Here is an 8,286-nt window from a genome sequence, read left to right as displayed (position 1 = left end):
TTATACAGGTTAAAAGTCATTCCAACCTAAATCCACTCCGGCGCTCTGATAAGAGGCCTATAGTACTGTGTATAATTCTGGACTGTTCTAAGCTGGAGGAATTTACCCCTATCTCCCTGTTTGCTTTACAGGATGACATGAAATAGACGGCTCTAGTTTTTAATTTCAAATCTATAATGTTTATTCATTTATTCAAATCCCCATTAGCTGTTACCTTAGCAACAGCCGAGACAATTTCTAACTTCCTGATCCCTTCCTGTGTAAATGTATTTTTTCTCAAACCAAAAAGCAACAAAAACGACAAGCTATTGGGTGTACAAATTAGTTCCAAAATGTTGACGAGCTTATATATTGTGTATCAGGTAATTTGTTTTATTTTCTGTCTCTGTAAACTGAATACTGTATAACCTGTCAATCAAATGGAGGCTTATTGTATACGTGAGGTGAATCTGAATGAATCTGTGTGTTCACTGTGTTGTTAGAGTCCTGTCCCTGCTACAGCTCTCACCGTATTTCATAGCCTACTGTCCTTCTCTGAGCGAAGCCATTTTCAGAATTACAACACTCCCTGTTACGCTCAGCTCACCCAATTATCATCTCCTAGCTCTGGAAAATTTGAGTAATCTGGCAAAATGGGGAACGTTTTCGTCCTCTGTTGACAATCTGAAATCTCTGCCAGCTGCCCCTTTCATTTCCATCAGCACAGATTCGCTCTGCAGGCTGGATGGGTTGGCAACGCAGTGAGCACAGATTCACCTACGAACGTCACAGACACAGGTCAGTCACAGCTTGATGAGGGAGAGAGGGAGGGGAACAGGGGAGGTGAAAGGGGGTAGAGTGTGGGGGTGAGGTGGGAGGGGAACAGGGGAGGTGAGAGGGGGTAGAGTGTGGGAGGGGAGAGGGTGTACAGTGGGGAGAACAAGTATTTTATACACTGCCGATTTTGTAGGTTTTCCTACTTACAAAGCATGTAGAGGTATGTCATTTTTATCATAGGTACACTTCAACTGTGAGAAAAATCCAGAAAATCACATTGTATGATTTTTAAGTAATTAATTTGCATTTTATTGCATGACATAAGTATTTGATACATCAGAAAAGCAGAACTTAATATTTGGTACAGAAACCTTTGTTTGCAATTACAGAGATCATACGTTTCCTGTAGGTCTTGACCAGGTTTGCACACACTGCAGCAGGGATTTTGGCCCACTCCTCCATACAGACCTTCTCCAGATCCTTCAGGTTTCGGGGCTGTCACTAGGCAATACGGACTTTCAGCTACCTCCAAATATTTTCTATTGGGTTCAGGTCTGGAGACTGGCTAGGCCACTCCAGGACCTTGAGATGCTTCTTATGGAGCCACTCCTTAGTTGCCCTGGCTGTGTGTTTCGGGTCGTTGTCATGCTGGAAGACCCAGCCACGACCCATCTTCAATGCTCTTACTGAGGGAAGGAGGTTGTTGGCCAAGATCTCGCGATACATGGCCCCATCCATCCTCCCCTCAATACGGTGCAGTCGTCCTGTCCCCTTTGCAGAAAAGCAGCCCCAAAGAATGATGTTTCCACCTCCATTCTTCACGGTTGGGATGGTGTTCTTGGGGTTGTACTCATCCTTCTTCTTCCTCCAAACACGGCGAGTGGAGTTTAGACCAAAAAGCTATATTTTTGTCTCATCAGACCACATGACCTTCTCCCATTCCTCCTCTGGATCATCCAGATGGTCATTGGCAAACTTCAGACGGGCTTGGACATGCGCTGGCTTGAGCAGGGGGACCTTGCGTGTGCTGCAGGATTTTTATCCATGACGGCGTAGTGTGTTACTAATGGTTTTCTTTGAGACTGTGGTCCCAGCTCTCTTCAGGTCATTGACCAGGTCCTGCTGTGTAGTTCTGGGCTGATCCCTCACCTTCCTCATGATCATTGATGCCCCACGAGGTGAGATCTTGTATGGAGCCCCAGACCGAGGGTGATTGACCGTCATCTTGAACTTCTTCCATTTTCTAATAATTGCGCCAACAGTTGTTGCCTTCTCACCAAGCTGCTTGCCTATTGTCCTGTAGCCCATCCCAGCCTTGTGCAGGTCTACAATTGTATCCCTGATGTCCTTACACAGCTCTCTGGTCTTGGCCATTGTGGAGAGGTTGGAGTCTGTTTGATTGAGTGTGTGGACAGGTGTCTTTTATACAGGTAACGAGTTCAAACAGGTGCAGTTAATACAGGTAATGAGTGGAGAACAGGAGGGCTTCTTAAAGAAAAACTAACAGGTCTGTGAGAGCCGGAATTCTTACTGGTTGGTAGGTGATCAAATACGTATGTCATGCAATAAAATGCAAATGAATTACTTAAAAATCATACAATATGATTTTCTGGATTTTTGTTTTAGATTCCGTCTCTCACAGTTGAAGTGTACCTATGATAAAAATTACAGACCTCTACATGCTTTGTAAGTAGGAAAACCTGCAAAATCGGCAGTGTATCAAATACTTGTTCTCCCCACTGTATGTGATGTTCATTTTTTTACCAAAATAAGTTGAAGTTATTGAGTGTCCTAGTGGGGGTGTTCCAATGTTTTGGTACACATTTGGTGTCTGTCTATCTCTCTGCCTCACACGCTTTTTGATACTACCCTTATTGGCAGCACAAAGATATATGATAGCTGGTTGCAGTGCCCTCTATCATTGGAATACACTGGAAAAGATGGGCTTGTGAACAGGTCACTATAACCACTATCGCTTTTTCTGGGAATAATTTGGTTTTTCCAATGGTGTTTATATGTCTACTGATTTAAGAAATCTATATTTCCATAACTTAATGACTGTTCTAACTCCTGTGATGTTAGGGTGAGACCAACAGGTGTATACCTTAAACTTTGGAACACTTGGTTTTATTTGTTTAAAAAAATAAAAGTGTTTATTGTACTTCAGAACTACTGAGTTGTGACTCTTCTAAGAGAAGAGAGAAAGGTTTGAATTAGGATTCTTGTCTTGTCATACATATGGAACAATGTGAGTGCTTTTTTCTCTTCCTGGTATACTGTATATTTGGTGGTACGCTGTTCTGTTGTGAGCTCTGTACTGTGTTCTTGTATCTTCTTATTGAACTGTGTAGAATTTATAACAACTGAAAACCCAAGAAAAAACAACCACACCCCCACAATCTCTGTGTGTTTTATTTCTGTGTGTGTCTGTGTGTGTTCACTGTTAGTGTAGAGGTGTACTCTTCGTGGTCCTCTGTAGCTCAATTGGTAGAGCGTGGCGCTTGTAACGCCAGGGTAGTGGGTTCGATCCCCGGGACCTCCCATACGTAAAAATGTATGCACACATGACTGTAAGTCGCTTTGGATAAAAGTGTCTGCTAAATGGCATATTATTATTATTAGGTGTAGGCCACCTCGGCTGGATTCTGTGAGCTCTGGCAGGTTGCCATTGAACTGTGGGCTTCTGGCTCTCTGGTTCTATTAGCGGGGATGTTGTCCCTACTTCCATCTGCCAAGCATCCATTAGGAAATTACACTGACCTGCAGAAGGGGAAGGATTTGTGTTCAGAATATTAAGAGAGAGAATGAGGAGAGAGGAGGGAAGGACTGAGATGAGGTTCTAAAATGTGTGTGTGTGAGCCAATCAATCAATCAAATTGAATTAGCTTTTTTTCAATTTGTCACAAATGCTTTACTGTGGTTTACAGTGTGTGCATCCACCTCTAGTGGGCTTTTTACTTCAGCATTGTCACCAATGTTATTCTGTATCATCTGTGTAACCATGCCTACCCTGGGCCTAAGGCTCTAATACTGTCTGAGTTTAGCTACAGTGGCACTAATCTGATTTAGCCATTTAGCGTCAGCCTATTGAGAAATGACAGCCGCTGTCCCTAGCTCATAGCCTAGCCGCTACAGCCACTCAGTAACGGTTGGCTAACGGCCACACACACACACACACACACACACACACACACACACACACACACACACACACACACACTGTGCTGGGAAACCACCACCAGAGCAAACTAGAGACGGAGATGATTATGGATATATAGAATGATAGAGAGACAGACAGAAAGAGGGGGAAGGGGATGGAGGAGAGAGAGAACGGAACAGAGAAGGTTATGGATGAGGAAGGGATAGATGATGGAAAATCAACAGAAGAATCAGGGACTGTCAGGAGAGGAAATGAAGGAGAAGAGTGATTGGCCATCGGATGGATACAGAAGCTGTCTTGTTTAAGGATGTCATAAATTAGCATTGGGTCTGCTGTCCACTCTTCTGCAATCAGCTGCGTTCAATAAATAAAGAGGGAGGGAGGGAGGGAGGAAGAAGTGGAGGAAGGGAAGGGAGACGCACAAATATAAAGAATGAAATGAAAGGGCAGTAAATCTTCTCGAATCTTATCTCCTTCACCTCCAAGGTTTCATATCCTGTGTGACCTGATTTTGAGTGTGTGTGTTTTCTGTTGTTGCATATGCGTGTCAGTAGTGGTGTGTGTTTGTGTATGTGTAGTAGTGATGGTTCATCTGTGTGTGTATGCATCCAGCCAAGCTGATGCGGTGTCCTTTAAAGATCAATTAGACATGAAAGCAGCCTGTGTGTTAGTGCTGTTAGAGCCTGTAAAGACATGCACTCCGGCTACCAGACCTTCATCACTGACATGTATTGACAAGCAAGCCAACAAGCACTCCCCTTTGAAAAGAAAAGTTCCTCCACACCATTAAGCTGTAAGCATGTTTAACGGAGGTCAGTGTGCTGCTAACAGCTTCGCTTCCTCCACTGCCCCATACTGGGCTCCAACCAGTGATCCTCTGCTTCGAAACACACGTGACCGCCCTCCTTGACAACGTTCCAACCGTTTGAGCTACCCAAAAGGTACTAATTGGATAGCTCCATCGGCGACATTTCAAGCTAGCTGTGGAGTGAGCTTACGGTACGTTCTTAACTCCGTTACACATGCAACACATATACAGCCAGGCTAAGGGCAGGCCATGACCGGGGCATCCCACACAGGGCTCACCTTAAACAGGTCAAAGAGCGATGAAGGCCCCCTGGGTGTCTGTGTCAGCTCTTCCGTTAGCACTAGAGACGAGGAGTGAGAGGTGGAAGGGAGGAGCAAGAGAGAGGGAGAGAGAGAGAGATGGAGGCCTGGAGGAATAGGAGCAGCTGTTGTGTGTACCTCTGTGAGCTCCCGTACACGCTGCAGGCTCACTCCCACTGTCTGACTGTACCACAGCAGAGCAGGTGTCTGGAGAGCTATTACACAGACAGACAGACAGACACACACACACAGACAGACAGACAGACACACACACACACACACACACACACACACACACACACACAGACACACACAGACAGACAGACAGACAGACAGACAGACAGACAGACAGAGACACACACACGTATGCATATACACACACAGAATCATACTTGAATGATTTTGTTTTGGTATTCACACACACTCTCAGACATACACAGCCAATCACTCTAAGGCACACTCCTACACCCTCAGAGTGTGATCATTAGTATGTGTTTATTCAGACTTGGCCAGTAATATGTGCAGGCAAATGAAATGGCTGACATTCCTTGGGGCTTGTTCAGCACTGAGCTGTAATGAGAGGGTTCTGAGCCCTGTGTTTTAGAGCTCCATTCAATCTGTTGCGCTGAAGATCTGCGCTACAGTGTGATATACATTTAAAAGCGAAGTTCCCTGTGTTAGCGGAGACGCTAAATGCTGCATGTGTCGGCTCAATCGGAAATTACCTTTAAGTTTCAATCGCGCTATTGCGCTGAACTTCGGCGATACGGATTGAAGCAAGCCCTTACTCTAATACTCTCTGTTGCCTAGCTGCTAACTCTCTCACCCTGTAAAACACCCAGTTAAACAGTCAGGGGTGGATCACGGCGGCACACACACAACACACACACACACACAACACACACACACACACAACACACACACTTACTGGTGATGGGGATTGAAGGTACTGGTATTTCTCCTTTAACTCGCCTCTCTGAGCCTCTCCTGCTATTAGCCTTATCAGACCTGTCTACTTTAGTTGATGGTGGATCTCTGGCCCTGGCCCTGGCCCTGGCCCTAGCTCTTCCTCTGCATCTGGGGAGTCTCACACACCAGGACCTGCAGTGTGTCTGGAAGATGAAGCATGACCACTGAGTGTGTTGATGTACTGTACATGATTAACTCCCCCCTCCTCTATCCTGGCACTGCTTGTCTGTGTCTGCCTCCCATAATGCCCTGCCATGCATCAGTCTGCTCTGCAGGTCCACACACACCGACACACACACACAACTCTGGCAACTTTCAGTGTGAGGTAGTGTCAGAGTTAAGGTAATGTTTTATGTTGCAGTAGCGTTGCTATCTGTTCAGGTGTATGAACACACATTCCAGGGAGACTGGGTACAATGTTGGGCTCATGTCCAGGTGTTCACAACACTGCCTGTTTGTTATGCTGCTGTTGTAGTGGTCTGTTGTTTTTAGTCTCCCTGTGGATGTGTGTGGCCCCAGGTAGGGTATATAGCTTCCTCACTGCATTCCTCTGAAAAGTATAGCTACACACACTGTCACACAGCCAGATTCCCCAGCACAGAATGTCTATGTATACGCCTGGTTCTCTGTAGCCTGTCATCACACATGCATACGAAAGTGTGGGCACAATCATAAATGTTTTACATTTTAGTCATTTAGCAGACACTCTTATCCAGAGCAACTTACAGTTAGTGAGTGCATACATGTATTTGTATTTTTTTATAGTGGCCCCACAAACACACACATTCTCATCCCTGTCGGCCGTCTCCAAGACGTTTTCAGACCTGCTCACACAAGACGCTGCTTGTTGTGGTATATATCATCACTGCTAACCTGCCCTCTGGGCCTAGAGAGCTCTAACACTGACACAGAGGAGAGGGTGGAAAGAAAGACAAGATACAAAACAGGAAAATAAAAACATGCAGAGCCTCTTACAGAATGGTAGCCTACAGAGGAGATGAGGGGTGAAGAAAGATTGCTGGAAAAAAATTTTAGGAAAATAGACAATTCAAATTTTACAGTGGAGGGTAGGGATGGTTGAAATGAAAAGAGAGAAAGAAAGGGAATTGTGTAGTCCAGGCAACAGAGAGGTGTAAGTGTTTATCCCAGTGTGGGATGATTGCATCAGGAAGGGGAATAGCCTCCCCATGGGGTTTCAGTCTTTGTAGTGATGGTTTCTCTCTCTCTCTGAGAGCTTTAGTACCACAAACATGTCTGTGATCCCCCCAACACACTGGCATCAATACTAATGCATTATCACTGGCAACACGTGTGAAGTTTCTCTCTCACATGCAAACGTATACACTCACACAGCCTCACACACAAATACACTTGATAACAGTCGATACAAATCCATTACTACTAAATGTCTAAGTCTGACCTCAAATACACATCAATACAAATGCATTATTATGAACACAACATGTGCCATCTATCTATATATCTATCTCTCTCTCCTCACACACACACACACACACTGTACACTATTTACCACAGACACATCCACTCAGGGTGCTCCATCACTCCCTCTGATTAAAAGCAGGTGGAGGGGGCTACATTAGAGGGGTGATGAGAGGGGCAGGAGCACTCTCTAACCATTACATTTTACTCTCTCTTTTACATGGTCCTCTGTAGCTCAGCTGGGAGAGCCGGCGCTTTTAACGCCAAGGTAGTGGGTTCGATCCCAGGACCACCCATACACAAAAAAAATGTATGCAGCCTGACTGTAAGTCGCTTTGGATAAAAGCGTCTGCTAAATGGCATATTTTTATTATACAAATACATACACAACCCCTCCCCCTCTCTCTGTTTGCTGTTAGCTGTTAGGTCGGTATCATTAGAGCACTTGAAAGTCATTTTCCCCACTGATGAGTCCCCGTCTCTACTAGGCAATAGGGACAGATTTGGAGAGATTGAGTTTTTATGCTCTGTTGTCTCATATACATTAGCTTTTACACAGACACTCTGGTTTCAGTTAATGGGTGTGAGATACACACTGGGCACACAAGCAAGTGGCACAGAATAAATACCACGTATAGAGTCAATATGACATTATTGGGATTTTTCTTATCACAGTATTGAGTCCTTCTTTAATTTCTCTGTGCCACCATACTCTGAGCATTCTCTGTGTGCACTTTTAACCTCCCTTTCTCTCTCTCTTCTCTCTCTCTCTCTCTCTCCTCTCTCTCTCTCTCTCTCTCTCTCTCTATTTCTCTCTCTCTGTCTCTCCATTTCTCTCTCTCTTTCTCTCTTTC

Source organism: Coregonus lavaretus (genome assembly GCF_964263955.1).
Source record: "Coregonus lavaretus genome assembly, contig: HAP1_SCAFFOLD_5325, whole genome shotgun sequence".
Taxonomy (NCBI): Eukaryota; Metazoa; Chordata; class Actinopteri; order Salmoniformes; family Salmonidae; genus Coregonus; species Coregonus lavaretus.
This window is presented reverse-complemented; position numbering follows the sequence as displayed.